At 42.6% G+C, this 19,358-nt stretch overlaps 1 long non-coding RNA gene across 2 annotated transcripts in view; it reads left to right on the top strand.

The window, feature by feature from the left end:
• The window catches only part of LOC130683767 (uncharacterized), an 88,899-nt gene extending 71,578 nt beyond the window's left edge, over positions 1-17,321 (top strand). The window contains exons 3-4 of one of the 2 annotated variants that reach the window (XR_008997695.1): positions 9,522-9,660; positions 17,032-17,321. This is a non-coding gene — a long non-coding RNA (uncharacterized LOC130683767). The remainder of the gene's footprint in view (positions 1-9,521; positions 9,661-17,031) is intronic. The other variant, XR_008997693.1, reaches the window with a different exon arrangement.
• Positions 17,322-19,358: the final 2,037 nt, after the last annotated feature.

The following is a 19,358-nucleotide window of genomic DNA, read 5'->3' as shown; positions in this document are numbered from 1 at the left end:
GGGGGGACCATATCTATTGGGCCATTTCAGTTTTGACAGAGATTCTATCTAATTTGCTTAAGAAAGAGTGAGATGTATTGGCTCCTGTAAGTGGCAAGCCAAGGACCCAGCTGCCTCTAAGAATTGATTCAGGGCTCAAGTAATGTTATCAGTCCTTTCTTTCTCCACCCACCACCCCTCCCACACACACAGGCACCAACCTTCTATTGCCAGTCCGCTTCACCAACTCAGAGAGCACCAGGACCTCAGGCTTCACATCCTTCCTGTTCTGTGGTCAGGATGATAAGAAAGGCGGAGGCGTGTGCTGGGCTTCCAAATTCAACAACTAAGACAGGGCCCTGGAGGCACTATATTAAAGTGATTTTGGCATTATTTATGGGGTATCAGAGTAACAGTGTGCATTTTATAGTGATGTAGGCTCTGATTGCCCAGTCTAGCTCTGCCTACACTGAGTAACTATAATAGTTAATTCCTACTGAACATTTACCAATTGGTAGCCCCACTCTTTGCATGTATATATCATCTCATCAAGTCATTTGGGCAACTCTACAATATACTTCTTTTATTTTCATCATTCATAGATAAGGAAAGTGAGGCACAGATAGTTTAAGTAACTTCTCAAAGGTTCTGTAGCTATTAGGTAGTACAACTAGATATGAAGTCTCAATGGTCTAGCTCCACAGGCCACATTTAGTCACCACCTGGGTGGCTTGTACATTCCGTATGACTTAGTAAAACCTCAGTTCCTCATAAGTAACATTGCATAGTTAGTATGAAGAACAGAGATAATGGATGTGTTCATGATGTGTGATATGTAGCAGGGGCTCAATCAATCCTAGTTAAGCCTCTGTTCCAAAAAGATGCTTATGTATGCATCCTAGCAAATTCCAGGAGGCTCACAGGGATAGGCTGGGGCAATGACGACCAGAATTGGCAGTGATATTGAGATCTTTGTGTTATAAGCCCAGGTGTCTGATACAGCAGTTATACAAGAATCTGTCTTAATGTTGAGGTTGTGAACAATATTTGGGGGGTGCAAAGATAAGCAGTCTCACTCAGATTGGTTGAAGCTTAAGAGATGAACGTTCTCATAAATGAAATATGCAGTTGGAGCCAATGTTCAAATAATCTTAGTAGAAATCTGTCTTTCTTCACCAACCAGTTCTACTTTTCTCTATGCTGGCTTTTTACCCCAGGTTGGAAAAGATGCTCACTATAGACCATTTCTCTGCACTAATATAAATTTAGCACCCTGATCCCCACCCCCAGCAGAGAGGGCATCTCTTCCCTTAAACTCCCCCCTAAAGGCCTGGGATCCTCCCACTGGTCTGGCTGAAGTCACATGCAGTCCTGGAAACCATGGCAGGGCCAAACGGGTGCAGTGTTCTGATTGGCCCAGAGCAATCCGCTCCACTTATGCTGGGTCCACCCCCAGTTCCACCCTTTTGCGGTTATCAAAAGAAAGAAAAAGAGAAGACAGCAGGCCAAAATAAATCTGCCCCTGCAGAGCACTTTAACCAAAGGTGGAAAATTCCAATCAGTTTAGTGAAGGAGCTCTTGAGTTTCATTTGGAGAGAGCAAGTCTCATTTGAATTGGGGAAAGTCAAAATTTGGCCTCAATAACCTTTCACTAAACATCCCCCATTCATCCAGCATGTATTTATTAAGTGCCTACTCTGCATCCGGCACTGTGAAAAGAGCAGAAAATGGGAACAAATACACCTGCTACCACCCTCCTGTGACTCCTAGTCTGCTGACCATTGTTGGGGGTGGGAGAAGCAAGAATTCCAGTAACTGCCTTGCAGTTTCACACTGCATACACAAACAACACCATTTCTGAATAGCATAAATATTCTTATGTTAAGTGTAAAACTATTAATCACTAAAAGAAAACATAGCAACGTATTTATGTACTGAGTTGGAGAAAAATACACTCGTCAAAATCTTTTGGAAGACAGGAGTATGTTTACCTGATAAGCTGCGTGGGTCATAAACCAAGATCCTCAAGGAACGCTTACATTTCCAAGGATGGTTCATTAATTGCTCTGCATAAGAAATGAACTTCAGGTGCTCACTAGAGAGAGAAATGGGGAGGGGATTTGGCAAGAAGAGAAAAGCTAGCGGGCGTTGTCCTGAATGGCGATGTGTCCTTCATCATGAAGCCCTTCCTCTGAGCCCTCCCGCAGTCTTCACAAAACAATCTGTGCGGGTGGGTTTATTGTGGAAACTGGTGAATGGGCTGAGTGTCCTATGTACAGAGCCTGTGACTGCAGATGCCACAGCTGGAGTGACTGTGCTGACATCTGGGTTGCATTTACCTGATCACAGAGTGGGGATGGGCTCTCAAAGCAGGACCCCAAAGGCAGAAACCATAAAAGAAACCAGGGCTAAATATGGCTGCATCACACTAACAGGTTCTGAATGGTTAAAATACCATCAACAAAGTTAAAATACCAAAGACAAACAGGATCGAATTGTTTCTGCAATATAAATGACCAAAACTCACTTCAATAAAAGTATTTTCATATCATTAAAAAATGAAGGCAAATACCCCAGTAGAAAGACAAGCAGAGAAAATGAGCTGGCTGTTTTTCAAAGGAAAAAACATCAACGATCAATAAACGAATGAACTTTAATGTCATCAACAATGAAGGAAACACAACTTACAATAAAATAATGACAAAATACCATTGTTTGCCTATTAGATTGGAAAAAAAGGAGAATTAGAATTCTCAGTGTTTGCTGGGTTGTGGGGGAAATGGGCACCTTCGGATACCACTCAATGACAAAAACTTCTCCAAAAAACAACATATTTGGCAGTGTATTTTAAATCCTTAAAGGTGTATATATCTTTAATGAAAAAAGATATTTACCAGGGGATTTATCCTAAAGAAATATTTGGACAAAGGTGAAAAGGTATGAATACAGGGGTAGTCACTGTAGCTTGTTTAGAAAAGTGAAATATTAGCAACAGCCTTATATTCAAAGGCCACAGCTTGGTTACCTAAACCAGGCTGTGAAACAGCAGACAGCCACCAATACTATGACATGGATATGGATGGCATTGTGAAATAATTCCAATATAGATGTTATGACATGCAAAGAGCAGGCTGGGAAAGGATATAAGTCTTGTGAACCCAGTTTTGGTTATGCACACAAACACAGATGCCCAAAGGGCAGCCACCAGATGGGTTATTATCAGGTTATTTTTGGGTGATTGGATCAGAGGTGCTTTTCAGTTTAAAAAATATATATATGTTTAGTTGGTCTCTATGTTCTGAGTATCCGAAAAAGAAAGGTAGATTCTGACATCATGGGACAATGAATGCCAGCCCAGGGCAGCGGTGGCAGGTTGCGTGGTGCTGAGGAAGGCGGAAGCACAGGTGTGTGGAGCACAGGGGAGAGGCCCGTTCACCTGCGGGGAGGCACAGGCGCACTCCGCGCAGTCTCCCTGTGTGACACTTCCTCCCCTTAAGCACCCGTTTGCTCTCCTGTCACAGCATCCTCACCCCAGACGTCTGTCTCTCCACTTCAAATGTGACTCCTCCTGAGCGTCACCAATGATTTGGACTAAACTTGATTCCCAGGTGCCCCTCAGAACTGTTCATGCTCTAGTGGCTTCTACACAGTGGCCTTCTCCACCTGAAAAACCATCCATCTGTTCTTTGTCTGGAGAGCTCTTTAAAGGTTTTTTAAATGTCAAGTTCTCCCTGAACACGTCTCAGAAAGACTGAATTGGTCTCGCCACACCTCATGCTAGTATTTTCTGTACCCTGCTCTCTGTTGTTTGGATGCCAGGGTCCTGCCTTCATGCTTGCTCCCCAGCCTGCCCTTTAGGCTGGGCTATGGGCCTTGTGGCTCTGCTGTCCATTAGACCAAACCTCACAGGTGAGCTGCGCACCTGAGCTGGGGAGGCTTACACAGTGCCCCCACCTGCCTCACTGCGTGGCCTAAACCCAATCCCTTTACGGTGACCTGTGGGCCCTCTCAGGTCTGACTCTGCTTTGTGGGCCTGCTCCCCACCTCAGCTCCTGACCACCCACTCTGGAACGTGGGCACGTGGCAGAACCTGGAGTGGTTGCCAGGGTGGCAGGAAAGTCATTGGCTCTGAGTGTGCTGGTCAGGGCTTAATGGCTGAGCAGGCACCTGACGGTCAGGCAGAGCCCTGGTGTCCAGCGACATGCAAACTGGCCTATCCACCCCATATCGTTCAGAGCTGCAGTGTATTTTCAGTACTTCTAAGCTACCAAATTGGTGGCCACAAGGCTTTCAAAGGAGCATTCAATGACATTTCTCAGCCCGTTTTCTAAGACTGAGTGGAAATGATCTACTAATGACATGATACACTGGGTGTCATTCAGGGAAACACCTGATTGGATTTTGGTTTTAAGGCGATGCCTTGGACTGTGTGGAAGCTGAGGAGACCAGCCAAGTGACCCTTATCTCCCCTTGGGTCGGGACAAGAGTGGAGACAGGGAAATGCAGACCAGTCAGGGGTATGTTTAGAACGTATGAATGACAGAACTCGCTGATGGGGGTTTAGGGAGGGGGAAATGGAAGGAAACATCGTGGGAGATTCTTTGTTTTGTGGATTGAGCAATTGCATGGAGGGATGGTGGTGTATCTGCTGAGAGGCAAAGGTTGGCGGGAAGGGTGGATGATGACTCTGCAGCAGGTTATGGTATGTGTGTGAAGGAGGGAGGGAATTCTGCTTCCAGCGTGTTAGGTGTGAGATGTCTGAGACAGCCAAGGGAAGATGGCAATTACACAGTTGTCTATGTGAGCCCAGGGCACAAAGTTTGGGCTGGAGATAGAAATCCTGGAATCATCAACATAGGGGTGGAATTGAAAATCCTAGGAAGGCATGAGCGTATGTAGAGAACAATAGCAAAGAGAATGCAAGATGAGGAGAAAGCTGGGTCACCTTGTGTGATCTCTCTGTGCCTCGTCTTCCACATCTGTAGTAGGGGGGTTAAAAAGCACCTGCATGGAAACACTGCTTTTCCTTGAGCATCATTATGGGTCGGGGGAGGGCGGCTAGCTGCAAAGATACAAAGTGGCAGGTCTCAGGGAAATGTAGGGCCCGTGGTTCCTTTCTGGAAGTGTGTGTGTGCACTTGTTTCTTATGCATGTGCACATGTGTGTATATATGCACACGCATGTGTACGTTTGTATATTCCTGTGTGTGTGGCTGGGGTGGGAGACAACAGAAACTCAAGACAAAAGCCCATCCCTGTCCTTATAAAAATCCTCTGCAGAGCAGACTCACTTCTTAGCTATTTGTAACCTGATTACGTGCAAAGGTTTTAAGCTATTGTTGGATGATAACAGTGACATCTCTAACACCCAGTTTAGATGTGATATAATTTTAGGAAGCCCGGATGCCCATGTCTGGTGCAGGTGTAATTCTAGTGTCATGAATTACACCTGAGAATGGGCTGGGCTTAAAGTATTACTCACAAGCTTCCTCACACAGTCCTGGGTCTGAACACCCAGTATGTTATTTTACATAGAGCAGAAAGCAAGAGGATTTCCAGAAATAACATTTTAAGGAGTTGATTTAATAATGGGGAAGGGTTTTGGTCCCATTATCTCATTTTATTTACTAATGGAATTTTACTGAGTTCCTAGGTATTTTGGGAAACAGAGTCTCTTAAAATAACAATGATAAAAAATCACAACCTTTGAAGAACATGTTGAGATTTGCAAAGCATGTTTCCCGCATCTGCACCCCTTCTCTGCTCAGCCTGTGTGAGGGAGGAGAGAGCGGCCGGCAAGAGCCTGGACTCTGGGACCAAATACGGGCCTGACACCCACCTCAGTCTATTGGTTTGCTAAGGATGTTGTAACATATTACCACAAACCGGGTGGCTTCAAACAAGATATTTGTTCTCACAGTTCGGGAGGCCAGAAGTCCCAAATCAAGGTGTTCGCGGGGCTGGTTCCTTCTGAGGGCTGGGGGGCCCTGCTCCATTCTCGCTTCTGCGTTTGCTGAAACGTGTGGCGTTCTTTGCTGGTGGCCACATCCCTCCAGCCTCGGCTCCCAGCATCACAGGGCCTTCTTCCAGTGTGTCCCTCTGGGTCTCCACGTGGCCTTCTTATAAGGACACCAGTCACTGGATTTAACAAACTCCAAAACAGTATGACCTCATCTTAATTACATCTGCAAAGAGACCGATCCTAATGAGGTCATATTCTGAGGTTCCTGGTGGATATGATATTGTAGGGGGCTTGATGCAACCAGGTACAATCTCTTACCAGTGAAATTTTCCAGAGAATAAGTTCCTTGATTTGTAATATGTAAATCTTATACTATTAGGTTGTAAGCATAAATGAAGTAAAACAGGAAACACACTTAGCATGGTGCGTAGCATGCGGCAAGGACCGTAAGAGCTGTGTTATGACTAAGGGCAGATCCTGGCTATGCTGGGAGATCGCAGACCTCTCTAAGCCTGTTCCCTCTTTTCTTACCTCCCTGAAGAAAGGGGCAGCATCTTCCTCTGTTTTGTTTGCATTTCAGTACCTCCAGGGCTTTCTACAATACATGGTCAGTAGCAAATGCTCACTGAGTTATCAGAGCATGAACAAACTCTAACATGAGGATAATATGACCCTCACAGGAGGGTTGGTGGGATCAAGTGAGACAAAATTGTGTGGGCTTTTTAGAGCTCAATGAAATGCCCTTCTCTTTTCTCTCCCTCTTCTATAGCATAGAATGCAAAGAGTATAGAGATGCCAATGAGGATTCTATTCATTAGTGAGAAGCTGAGAGAAGAGTCTGGGGAGGGGGTGCTGAGTTCAGATGAATGCCTGTGTAGGATTTGGAGAATGAGAAAGAAAAAGTCAGCCAGCTCTGTATCAGGCACTCTGCTCATGTTGGGGATACCAAAGTGAGCCGCCCTGTTCTCTGTAGCTCCCCAGTTCGGTAGAGAGAGGAGGCCCAAACAGGGTAATACAATGTTACAGGGCTCTGTGGGGACATTTGTCCAGCCACCATACCACACCACTGCTCCAGCTGTGATAACAAGTGCAGGGTACACAGACGATGAGGAAGTTGTAAGAACTGTCAACTTTGTTTGGGATGAAACACCTCCCCTGTTTGGAAGCCAAAGGAGAAGAGCTCTCAAAGAGTCACTTTTGGAGGCTGAGGGCACCTCCCTCACCAACTGGATATCAGAGCATTGAGGAAACTTTAGGCTTTCCCCGATGCTGCTATTAGAGAAAAGTGAAGCATGGTGTGGTGGGTGGACTTCTGGGATTGTCCCCAAGACTCTTAAGCCCTGGTGTATACACACCTTCTCTCAGTCTCCAGTCAAACATTAATCTAGATAGTTATATGAGGAGAGTTTTAAAATATAATCAAAGTCTCAGATCATTTGCCCTAAGATGGAGAGGCTATTTAGGGCCTGACCTAGTCATATGAGACCTTTACATTTGGGGCTGGAGATCAGAGACAGAGGAAGACAAAGGTTCAAAGTGGGAGGGATGTTGGGTGCATAAGCTTTCTGCTGATAACCTGAAGATGGAGGGGACACACAGCAAGGCATGCAAGCAGCCTCTACAGGATGTGAGTGAATCTAGTCAACAACTGATAAGAAAATGGGGATCTCAGTCGTACAACCACAAGGAACTGAATCCTGCCAAGAACCTGAATTAACGTGGAAACAGATCTTCCCCAGATCCCCCACCTGAGAACCTGACACCTTGAAGTTCCTGCCTGAGCCCCTTGGGGGCATTTCCTCTGGGAACCCACCCACCATACTGTGATAAGCTCGTACCACATGGGGAGGCCACTCAGGCCCACAGCCCAAGCCGAGGTGCCAGATGAGAGATGGCATAAAATACTAGTCATAGGAGAGGCCCTCTTGGATGTCTAGCCCCCAGATGGCTGTAGCTACAGCCCCCCAAGTGAGAGCTGCCTGGTCCACCTGAAAACTGTGAGGGATAATAATAAATTGTTGTCTTAAGCCAGCTTTTGGGGTGGTTTATTGTAAACAGTAAAAAGGTGATTGAAACACTCTCTTTTCTTTCCTCCCTGTCCCTTGTAACTCTTCAAGGAAATTGAGGCTGAGAGAAGTGAAGTGACTTTTCCAAGGTCACATGACTAAATAGCAGAGCTGGGATGGGGACCTGGGGATATGTGACTCTGTTAAACACATATTCCTAAGGAGACGTCTTAGTCAGCTTTGGTTGCTGTAATAAAATACCATCGACTATATGGCTTAACCATCAGAAATGTATTTTCTTATTCTTCTAGAGGCAGGGAAGTCCAAGGTCAAGGGGCTAGCCTATTCAGTTTCCGGTGAGAGCTTCCCTGCAGAGGCTGCCTTCTTGCTTTAACTTCACATGGCTGAGAAAGGGAGAGAAAGCTCCCTGATCTCTGCTTGTGAAAGCACCGGTCCCATCATGGGGGTTCCATCCTCAGGACCTCAGGACCTCAGCTAGAGCTAATGCCTCTCAGTGGCCCCACCACCTTCTAATACCATCACACTGGGAGTTAGAGCATCAACATATGAATCTTGGGAGGACACAAACATCCCATCCGTAACAGGAAGATCTTCCAGGTTCAGAGATATGCCATCAATACCATAATCAAAAGCCCTGCAGCCCTGAACTGGATGTCCTGGAAATTAAAACAAGTTGAAATCCTGAGTGGGGAGAAAGAGTGAGCAAACCTCCACGGGGCTGCCAGTTTTCATGCCATCTTGATGCCAAAGCTGCCCTTGAACATCGGGTGTCCCTGGCCATTAGACCCTGACCAACCATTCAAGCCCTAATCAGCACACACTGAGCCAAGAGCATCTTCACTGCCCTGGTAACAAATAGGCTCTACTGTGGGGGACACATTCCAGAGGCCAGGGAACAGGCAGAGGTAGAGAGCTGGCACACAAAATGACACTTCTCAGAAAGCAGCCCAGAAGAAATTCACAGAGGCCACGTTTGCCTCAGTCTAATATTTGCCATTCCAGAATTCCCCATCCGCAAACAGCAGGGTTGACCCCGTGGTCATGGACACAGACATGAGCGCTGCTTCTTGCTCTCTATGGCGTTTCCAAGAAAACTGCTGAGTTCTGCAGGCATCGCAGGCTTTGTCTTTTGAGCTTCTCCCGCTTCTCCTCCCTTCCTCCTTCTCCCACACTCTCTTCCCACACAACACAAAAAGGCTTGAAAGAAGACATGCCGAATTAAAATTTATAGATCACTGACTCAATTGGGTACGAAAAGCTATTTTATTTTATCTCAGTCCCATGAAAAGGGGCACAATATACCCATTGGTGGGCAAGAAGAGTTAAATTCAGAGACATTGAGTAAAATGCCTGAAGTCACACTACCCAGGACAAGAGGCACTGGGATTGCAACTCCCGGCCAGGTGCTCTGTCCGGGTTCTGCTGTGTCTGCCGTGCCTTTCCACCAGCAGCAGGTGGAAGCAAGGACAAAGCAGATACCGTGGGTAAGATGCTGGGTCCCCTCTCCAGACCAGAGCTTGAGACAAAAAACCTCTCCTCCTATCGTCCACTTAGGACCCAACCCTGTGGTCGTCGTGCCCGGCTGAAGGACAAATGAGGGCAGGGACAGCACTCGCCTTTCATCACGCCTGTGAACAAACCTTTTCCAAGGTCCTGAGGACCAGCTGTGGAATGAGTGAGCCTAAAACAATGAGTGATTCACCTCGATCATTTTAACAAATGTCAGTGAAGCTCCTGCCATTGTTTTATTGCTGAACATACAAAGATAAACAAGACCATCTCCCCCCTTAAGCTAATGATGGCATATGCTGTTACCAAGAATTTAAAATACTGCACTCCCTTCTTTTTAAATTCTCACAGCAACCCTATGAAGAAGCCATCAGTATACCCATTTTATAGAAGAGATTGACACAGCTGCAGCCAAAGGACGTAGAAGTCAGGCACGGCCAGTGGGGGCTGAACCCACCCATGCTGGGAGAGGGTCATGCTGGGTCAGGCAATAAAAGGCTCCCTTATCCAAAGGCAACCTAAAAACAGTACAAAAACAATGAAAAGTCTGTTTTTTGTTGTCACCGTGCCCTGATAATGCTATACAATGTCAGTGACCACAAACACTCTGCTCTGAAAACAATCTTTCGCCACTCAAGGCTACCAACAATTCTGCAGTTACTATTTGTTTTAATATACACATTCATCTCTTTTTTATTCTTTATGCTTTAATTAGTGATGTGTTCTACATGGAGACTAACTCAGGGACCTCCCACCTGCCCAGTTGGTGCCTGACTCCCACGGACTCAGCCCCATGTCCCTGTTTGTAATGGTTTGAGATAGTCTGAGCTCACTGCAGGTACAGTTCGTGGCTCCTGCACAGTAGAGTCCTCCTGGGAGTCAGGGTCTGTGCCGGGGGTGGGATAAACCAGACAACGTCCCTTCCCGCATGGGGTGTCTGTCTTTTGGAAGGAGGAGACAGTGAGCAAGGGAACAAACTGAAACACAAAATAATTTCTAATAGTGAAAACTGCTCTGAATGAGAAAATAACAGGGATCTTTGGATGTATAATGAGATAAGGGGACCATCTTTGGCAGGATGGCCAAGGAGCCCTTTCTAGGGAAGAGGCACCTTAGCAGAAACATGCAGGATGAAGGGGTGTTCACTAAGAATCAGCCTCTTAGGGGCAGGAGGCAGGGGGCCTGGCCATGCAATCGCATGGGTCACAGCCTGTGAGGGAGAGAGCCAGCATATCTGAGGGCCTGGGGAGAGGCCTGCTGAAGCCTCCTGCGGGGTGGGAAACTGGAGGAGGAGAATTTCGAGAAGGAAGCAGGAATCAACTGCGCAGGAAAAGCTTGGAAGTGGGGCATGGCTTTTATTTGGATTTTATTGTATGTGCTACACAAGGATTTTAAGAAGAAAGAAACTTATTCTGAAACACATTTCAAAAGACTTCTGGTGCTGCCATATGGTGAGGACAGTGGGAGTCAGTCAGGAAAGAGGATGGTGGGGATCCCCGGAAGTGGAGAGAAGCATCAGACATATTTGGGGGCATAAACTTGTGGATGAGGTTTATGAGGTCAAGGGAAAGAGGGAGTGACAGCAGCGCTTTGCTGTTTTGTTTTGTTTAGCAGGCAGTGGAGCCATTTGCTGAAACTGAGGATAATCAGGGAGAAACATTTAAAGACAGAGAGAGAGGAAGGCATGTGTGTGTGTGTTGGGGAATATAATACACTAACATTTATGAAAATTTGGAGAAGAAGAAGGAAGTAAAAAGCATCTCACCACTTAGAGTCAAACACTGTTAACAGTTTAGTGCATATCCTTCTGGGGTTTTTCACTTTTATATTTTTATTTGAATATATATATATATATAGTTATATGTGACATAATATATCATAGTAATTAGGAGGTAAGTCAACCAGAAGTTCTTACTTCACTTGCCTTGCTGTTGACCTTGGCAATCTACTTATTTTTCCAAATTTTGTTTCTTGTTCCATAAAGTGGGGTGGGAGGCACTAATATGTACAATCCCTGGCAAATACTACACACAATTGTTAATGTTATTATTATTTATGATTGTTTCCCTATGGTAATTTCTTAGAAGTGGAATTGCTATCCTAAAGTACTATACACATAACAATAACTGGAAAAAGAAAAAAGTAAATTTCCAGAGGGAAAAAAGTAACAAAAATTTCATATAATAAGATATATGACCTGAAGCCATATTAACATGTTTTTCAGAATATTAAATAGCAAGGATTAAGCATCAGAATTTTTATTCTGTTATTTTTCAAATGATCTAGTCTTGCAGTCTCAGTGGATGGAATTCTTTTCTTGGCACAAGTTAGTGTCATGTTACTATACTGGGAGGTGTCATTCTATCTGTGCCAGGTGAATCAATGGCTGTTTCGAATTGGCTTTGATGTTCACTGGTGATAACAAACAGGTGTAATGACAAGGGATCCCAGAGTCACTTCAGAGACAAATCTCCCTGGAGCTACTATGACTGGTTTGCTGTTACTGTTGCAAATCTGCTCTTTCCTGGTGATTTTGCACGGCCAGAATACCAGGCCTCAAAGCTGCTTCGGTTCATGCCAAAGTCACTTATAGGATCCAAAAGCCCAGTACATAGGAAGGGCTGGTGGCTACACTGGAGGCTGGTCATTAAGCTGGTGAAACCTTCAGTCCAGTGTGGGAATAACACAACTGTGCACTCAAGAAGGGTCTCAAGGCTAATGATCAAGTCTGTCCCATGGATCCTCAATGGCTTGACAAACACCAGACACCAGCATGTGGAATAGTGCATGCAGGCCAAGGAAACATAAAGGTGCAAGGAGTAGCTTAGAAATCTAGTGAATGTTAATTTCTTTGTCAAATTAAATTTATTAGCTAAGAAGCTAATCAGGTTAGAACATCTGTTAATAAAAATAGGGCCAACAAGGACCTGCTTTGTGGACACTGGAAATGATTTGGCTACAGAAATGACATCACAGCTATGTAGTGATCATAAAGCCTTATCTCATAGAAACTTAGATATATGTTATGATTACAGAGTGAAATAAAGTATGTGGAAATATGTTGTGGCTCACAAGATGCTCTAAAAATGTATTGCAATACTGTCTAGCTCAAACCCACAATTTAAAGATGGTGAAAAGGAAGCTCAGAGAAGTTAGGTAAGCAGACTAATGGCACACAGTAAGTTAGTGGATGACTCTAGGACTAGAAGCTGTACCCTTCAACCCCCAGTTCACTTTTCTCTTTACTATAGCATGATCACCATGACCATAAGTTAATACATAGCGTAGTAATTCCCATTTATTTGATATAAAGCATTTTTCATATTAATCTCACTAAATCCTCACCAAAACCCTGTATAGTCTCATGAGTTTCTCATTTTCCAGGTGGGAGGAGAGGCTGAGAAAAATCACTTGTGTCATAGAGGTGGGAAAAGGGAGACCTGGGAATTGAACCCACGTATCTCTCATGTTTACATCTTTATTCTCAACCAGGGCGGTACATTGCCTCCTTGAATTGCCTCCATTTAAAACTCTCAATGGTGTCAGCAGTTGTGTTGAAGAGAACCAACCCCTAGTAATCGTTTGCTCTGCTGTGAGAACCAGGCTAACTACATCACAAGCATTAACTCGCATTCTCCTCATAATCCAGTAAAGTAGGTATTGTTAATTCCTGGTTCAGACAGAGGACAAGTCAGCTAATAGAAGTCAAGAGACTTGCCACAAGTCAAAGTGCAAGTGGGAACCCTGCTTCCTCCCCTGACTCCCAAGAAAGTCTTTGTATCTGTGGCCTCCCACATGGTACTGCCTTATAAATACTGCAGGGAAGCTATAGTGTCAAGAATAAAATTTACTGTCACAACAGCTGTGGTCACTACAAAAGATGGTGGAGGCAGATTGATCAGAAAGGAACCAGAGGTAAATTTCTTGTAATTTAACAAACAGATCAGAAGATCAAGCCAGGGAAAAGATGAGATGACGATATATACAAGTCTATAGCAGTAATAAGAAAAGAAGTATCTTCCATCCAGCCATTCACAGATAGTAAGTAGTGTGCTGAGAGATATGCATAGTTTTTCAATGAGAAATGGATTTGTAGCTCAAACAAAGGTTTATAAAATAATGGCATAAAATCAAATTGATGTATATGTGTGAGCCTGTATGTATATATGGTTGTTTGAACTTTTGCAGGGCTTGCTCCAGGTTATTTTTTACTTGTTAGCATTAAATACACATTTTCATGAAGAAATATATGAATTCTTGAATTTATTTGATGGTGCAACCCCTTCCTTCCATTTTTTTTTTCTCAGAATATTGATTTGTATCTAGAACAGAGGTAGGCAATCTTTCCTGTAAAACTCAGATAGTACATATATGAGAGGATGTGGGCTGTACAGTCTATGTTTCAATTACTTAACTATTCTATGTAACATGAAAACAGCCACTGATGATACAAAAATGGAAGAGTGTAAATAATTGCATTCCAATTAAACTGTATTTACAAAAGCAGGTGGTGAGTGGGTGGGATTTGGTCCACGGACCATGGTTTCTTAACCCTTGGTGTAGGAGAACATTTGTTTCCTTAAATGCAATTTAGATGATGTCTTACATTATATACACTGATTGTTTACAAAGTGCTAGAGTAGACCATGCAGTTTATCTAGTTTCACCCACAGCAAGCATCAAAATCTTGAGTCCAATAGTTAGAGCCCAGGCAATAAAGAAATCTGTAAAAATATCTGGAAGTGCTCTTTTAATGAGACTTTATAAAAGTGATAGAATTAGCTGTTACAGATGGTTCCACATTTTAGAATTAACTCCAAGGCATACTTTTAAACAAAAAAACCCAAAGCAGATACTGTTATTAGTCTCCTAAAAATAAGTAATCTGTAAAAAATTAATGATGTTAAATAGCCATAAATAAAATTTTACATCTATTAATAAGAAAATGCTAAATATGTAAGGACTTGAAGTCCACATCATTAACATGATAACATGTATTCCAAACAGCCAATGCTGGGCTTAATGATAAAATACCCGAAGTTTCTGCATTAAAATCAAGAGTAAAACGAAGCCTCTAGCATCCCAATTATTACTTAATTATATTTTACATGTCCTGGACAGCCTAAGACCTTAACCAGAAATAAATGTTATCAGTATAAAAAGGGATATTATTATGTGAGAATTGATATGATTTTACTACTTACAAAAATCCAAATGAATCAACTAAAATGCTATTAGAATTAATGAGAATTTATGAGTAAAGAGGCTAAGGGAAGATAAATACATGAAAATCAGTGGCATGCCTCTAAGCTGGCAATTACTAGTTTGAAAACATAAGGAAAATACAAACCCAAAGCAGAAGGGCAGTTAATTATAAATAATCAAGCAGTAATTTTGACCAAAAGAAATGTGTACATTTATACATCTTTACTAGAATGCTCATATGATTTGAATAAAAATTCCCCTGGCCCCTACCTCAGTGGAGACATCCTAGAAATCTTTCTTCCTATTAGTTGTCATGTCAACAAAAGAATCGAAGCCAGAAACTGGGCCATTAAGTCGTGACTCCACTAGTGGTAAAGAAAGAACATTCTAGGGATGTTAACAGACACGAGGTGTTGTTGTGTAATAAAGAATTTGTCTGGTCTTCATCCAGGGTTCCTGTCACAGAGCTTCTAAAACCTTTGTGATTACCCAAGACATAAAAGTGTCTGTTATTCATGAGTCCCTCGGACTACACCTGCATTTATGCTAATGAGATGATTCATGGTTGGACCCTAGATCATTTCAGGATGGGAACTGGTTACTGAAAAGACCAACCACAGGATTGGGGCTGAGACTCTGAGCCAGTCTGACCTCTGGAGAAGGGTAGGGGGCTGGAGATTAAGTTCAGTCATTTACCCAACATTTTAATCAAGTATGTCCACATAGTGAGACTTCATTAGAAAGGCTGGGCACCAGAGCTTGTGGGAGCTTCCTGGTCGGGGAACACATGAACGTGTCAGAGAGTGATGAGTCCTGATTCCATAGGGATGAGGCACAGAAGCTGTGCATTCAGGGCTCTCCCAGTCCTTGCCCAGTTTCTCCCTTCATGTGGCTGTTCCTGAATTGTTTCCCTTACAATAAAACTATAATTATAAGTATTGCACTTTCCTGAGTTCTGTGAGTCATTCTAGCAAACTAGAATGGGGTCATGGGAACCCGTCAATTGCAGCCAGTTGGTCAGAAGTGTGGGTGACTCAGGGGCTTCACTTTCGGCTGGTATGTGAAGTGAAGACAGTCTTGTTGGAGCCATGCCCTTGAACTGGTAGGATCTGCACTAATTCTGGTGCTTAGATCCAGAATGGCACTGTAGTACACCAGTTGGTGTCAGAATAGATGGAAAACATCTTCCCTGCACAAATAATCATGTTTATTTTCCTGTTAAACAATTATACAGAACAGTATCTCCTAGCTTTTAATAACAGTCTGCACTTTCTTGTCTGAAATTCTTAGGACCAGAGTGTTTTGTTTTTTGTTTTTTTCAAAGTTTAGAATTTTTAGAAAGGTGTGCTCTAAGACTCTTAGCAGAGTCTGGGCACAACCAGTTAGTAATATATATATATATATACCTCAAAAATGGTACAGAGACCAACAGGGATCTTAAGTAGTTCAAACTAGGCATTGCCATCATCTGAGTTGAACAACCCATTCTTTTAAGAGCTTTCTAGATTTCCGAACTATGTATGAGGAATTGGGGACTTCTCTGTGGAGACCTGACGTGCAGCACAAGCTCATCTGACCAAAGAACATATGTTTTTTTTCCACAGGACAAAGGTAGTGAAGAAGAAACAAAGTTTGAAATGCATAGAGCCTGAAGCTAATCTTTGGAAAATTCTTTCAATCTTGTCATGTAAAATAACCAACAGACAATTCAGTTCTCATCAACACCTAGTCAAAATAGAATCAGAAATACAAAATGCCCCCAACTCCACCAAATTCCTGACCCTAATCTACACACACTTTCCTCCATTTGTTCAATCAAACACTAATCTAGGTACTGCTGTGAGGAGATTTTGCAGATGCAATGAAGCTACCAAATCGGTTGGCATTGAATATGGAGATAATCCAGGAGGAGGTGGAGGGACTGACCTAATCATACAAGCCCTTTTAAAGAAAAGAGTTTTTCTCTGGCTGATTGTAGGAAAGAAAGTCATAGGGGTGCACCCCAGCTACCTTGGATGAAAGCAAACATCCTATGAGCTTCTTATTAGAACCACATGGTGGAGAACTGTGGGCAGCCCCCTGGTGCTGACAGTGGTCTCAGGCTGACAGCTTAGCCGTACAGCAGAAAGGGAATGAATTCTGTCAACAACTAGTTATGCCAGTGAGCTTGGGAGAGGACCCTGTAACCCAAACGAGAGTGATAATCCTGGCTAACACTTTGGTTTCTGCCTGGTGAGACCCTGAGCAAGAAATCCAGTTATTCCTTGCCTGGACTTTGGACCTAGAGAAATTGTGAGATAATGAATGTGTATTGTTTTAAGTCATAAGTTTGTGATAATTTGTTCCACAGCAATAGAAAGCTACAATAAGGATCAAACAGTGAAGACATTCGTCTACATGAGAAGTCACATGTCTTCAGCATTCCAGCATATATACCCAGAGCTGTATGTGTTGCCCTGATGAAGTTGGACATTCCAGATGAAACATCACTGAAAACTGCCATTGACGAAGTGAAGCTGCTAAAGACACAAATGTTCCAGTGACCAAAGTTCTATACACATACACAATAAGTTAGTACATGTACTACAACAGTTATTTGATTACATGTAATTATATAATTCATTAAAATGATTTGAATTACTTGTGTTTGCCATAATTTTGCATATTTTTCATAATTATGGGTTATGCTAATTTAAAATGTATTATAGGAGGGTAGGGCAGATAACTAAAATATGTTGTTTTTCTAGAGTTTGTGATATTTGTGGCACTTTGTTAGATTTCTATATAATTTATAAAACATATATACATACGCATAATTCGCAACTTCTTTTCCCATTTTAAATAAATAGTCTTCTATACGTAGTTTTGTATAGTTAATTCCCCTCCCCCTACAAGAGAATCATAAGCTTCAGGACCCACAAAACCTTGAGGATCCACTCCTGAGCAAAAATAAACTCTGTAATTGTGTTTCCCAAATACAGTTTGAGAAAATTGGTATGGTAGCCACGTTACTTATCAGCCAATCTACCTCCCACTTTCCCCAACTTTATGCTTATATTCACTCTCTTATGTGCTCAGTGAATGTGTTCCCACCCCAGCCCCATCATATGACCACTGATTGGCCAAAACCAGTCATGGACATGCACCACTGGTTGAAGAACTCATGGTTGTGTGATGTCACCTTGCTCTATTGAGATGTATAGGAAAGTCAACTGAAAAGCTTTGGGGAAGGGCTCCCTCCTTAATAAAAATAATAAAATAAAATTAATGGAGGAACCATCCTGCAGGGCTCTGGATTGTGAGAGGATGCCACGATGCCATGACCTGGGGCTGCAACAGCTACACAGCTGACCCAGGAGAATGGGCCAAAAGGAAAAATGCAAAGCTTTGGTGACACTGTGGAGCTGGTGAGTTAGACCTACGAAAGCCCTGCCTCAGGGTTTCTTCCTGGTGCCCGGAGTACAGGCCTTTCATGGCTGAGTGTTCTATTACTCAGGGCAGAAAGCCTCTGGACGCAGTGGGGAAGCCAGAAAGGGAGGCCGTAAAGCTTCCGAAGGTGAGGCACTATTAATATAGGTGGCCACGTGGCTTCATCCTGGGGAGGTTTACTGGGTGTCAATGGGGATTCTTCCTCATCACAATCCTTAAGGGAATTTTTAAAAAGGAATTTAACAAAACGATCCCCCAAATCATCTAGAAATGTAAGCAGAGAAGACAATAAAAAGACTAATGAGAGAAATATTGATATGATCGGCCCTGGAAAATATTAAGACATATAGAGCCACAATAGGTAATTGATTGTGTCCTTATGTAAGTATATGTGACAGGTAACTAACAATGAGGGGCTAGGAAGAGACCCCATTATCCACTAGCAATAGAAGAAATGCAAGTTGAAATAATGCATGCTGTTTTATTTAACTATAACACTGAAAAATAACTCTAGGCACATAGTGCTGGTCAATGTGTGTAAGATGGATATTCTCATATTCTACTAGGGAGAATATAAATTGGAAAGACCTTTCTAGAAAACTGTTTGGAAGTTTGTATCAAGAGCCTTAAGTAAATCTGTACACTTTGATACAATTATTCCACATTTGAAAATATATCCTAAGGAAATAATTCTAAATGTGGAAGATGCTTTATGCAGGCAGATGTTTATTGTTGTAATAACAAAAAATGGAAACAAATTGGATTTGCAACAAGCAGGAGGAATTTAAGTCAATTACGCCACATATACACTCCTCTTGTGCAGGTATTAAAAATGATGGTTATAAAGACCAAATTAGCAATGAAAAATGTCTATAATTTAATATGAAAACTGATGTTAGAAAATTAAATACAGTGTAATCACATCTTGAAAAATAACATTTCTTTGTGTAGGGAAATGCTGGGTGGAAATGCAACATAATATGAATAATAGTTGGATTTGAATAATGCAATTATCAAGTTTTTTCTTTTTTTAAATTTCTAAATCTATATGAAATGCTTTTATAATGAGTAAGTTTAATATTCAGAGTAATTGCCTTCAAAAACATAAGAGATTTTGTATTAGGGGTCTTCAGAAAAACAGAGACAGTAGGAGCTGTATATGTTTATATATGAAGAGAGAGAGAGAGAGAGAGGGAGAAATACTTATTTTAAGGGATTGCCTCATGCGATTGTGGAGGATGAGAAGCC

This window comes from Manis pentadactyla, chromosome 5 (genome assembly GCF_030020395.1).
Source record: "Manis pentadactyla isolate mManPen7 chromosome 5, mManPen7.hap1, whole genome shotgun sequence".
Lineage (NCBI taxonomy): Eukaryota > Metazoa > Chordata > Mammalia > Pholidota > Manidae > Manis > Manis pentadactyla.
The sequence above is the reverse complement of the archived record's forward strand: the minus strand, read 5'-3'. Positions and strand labels throughout refer to the sequence as shown.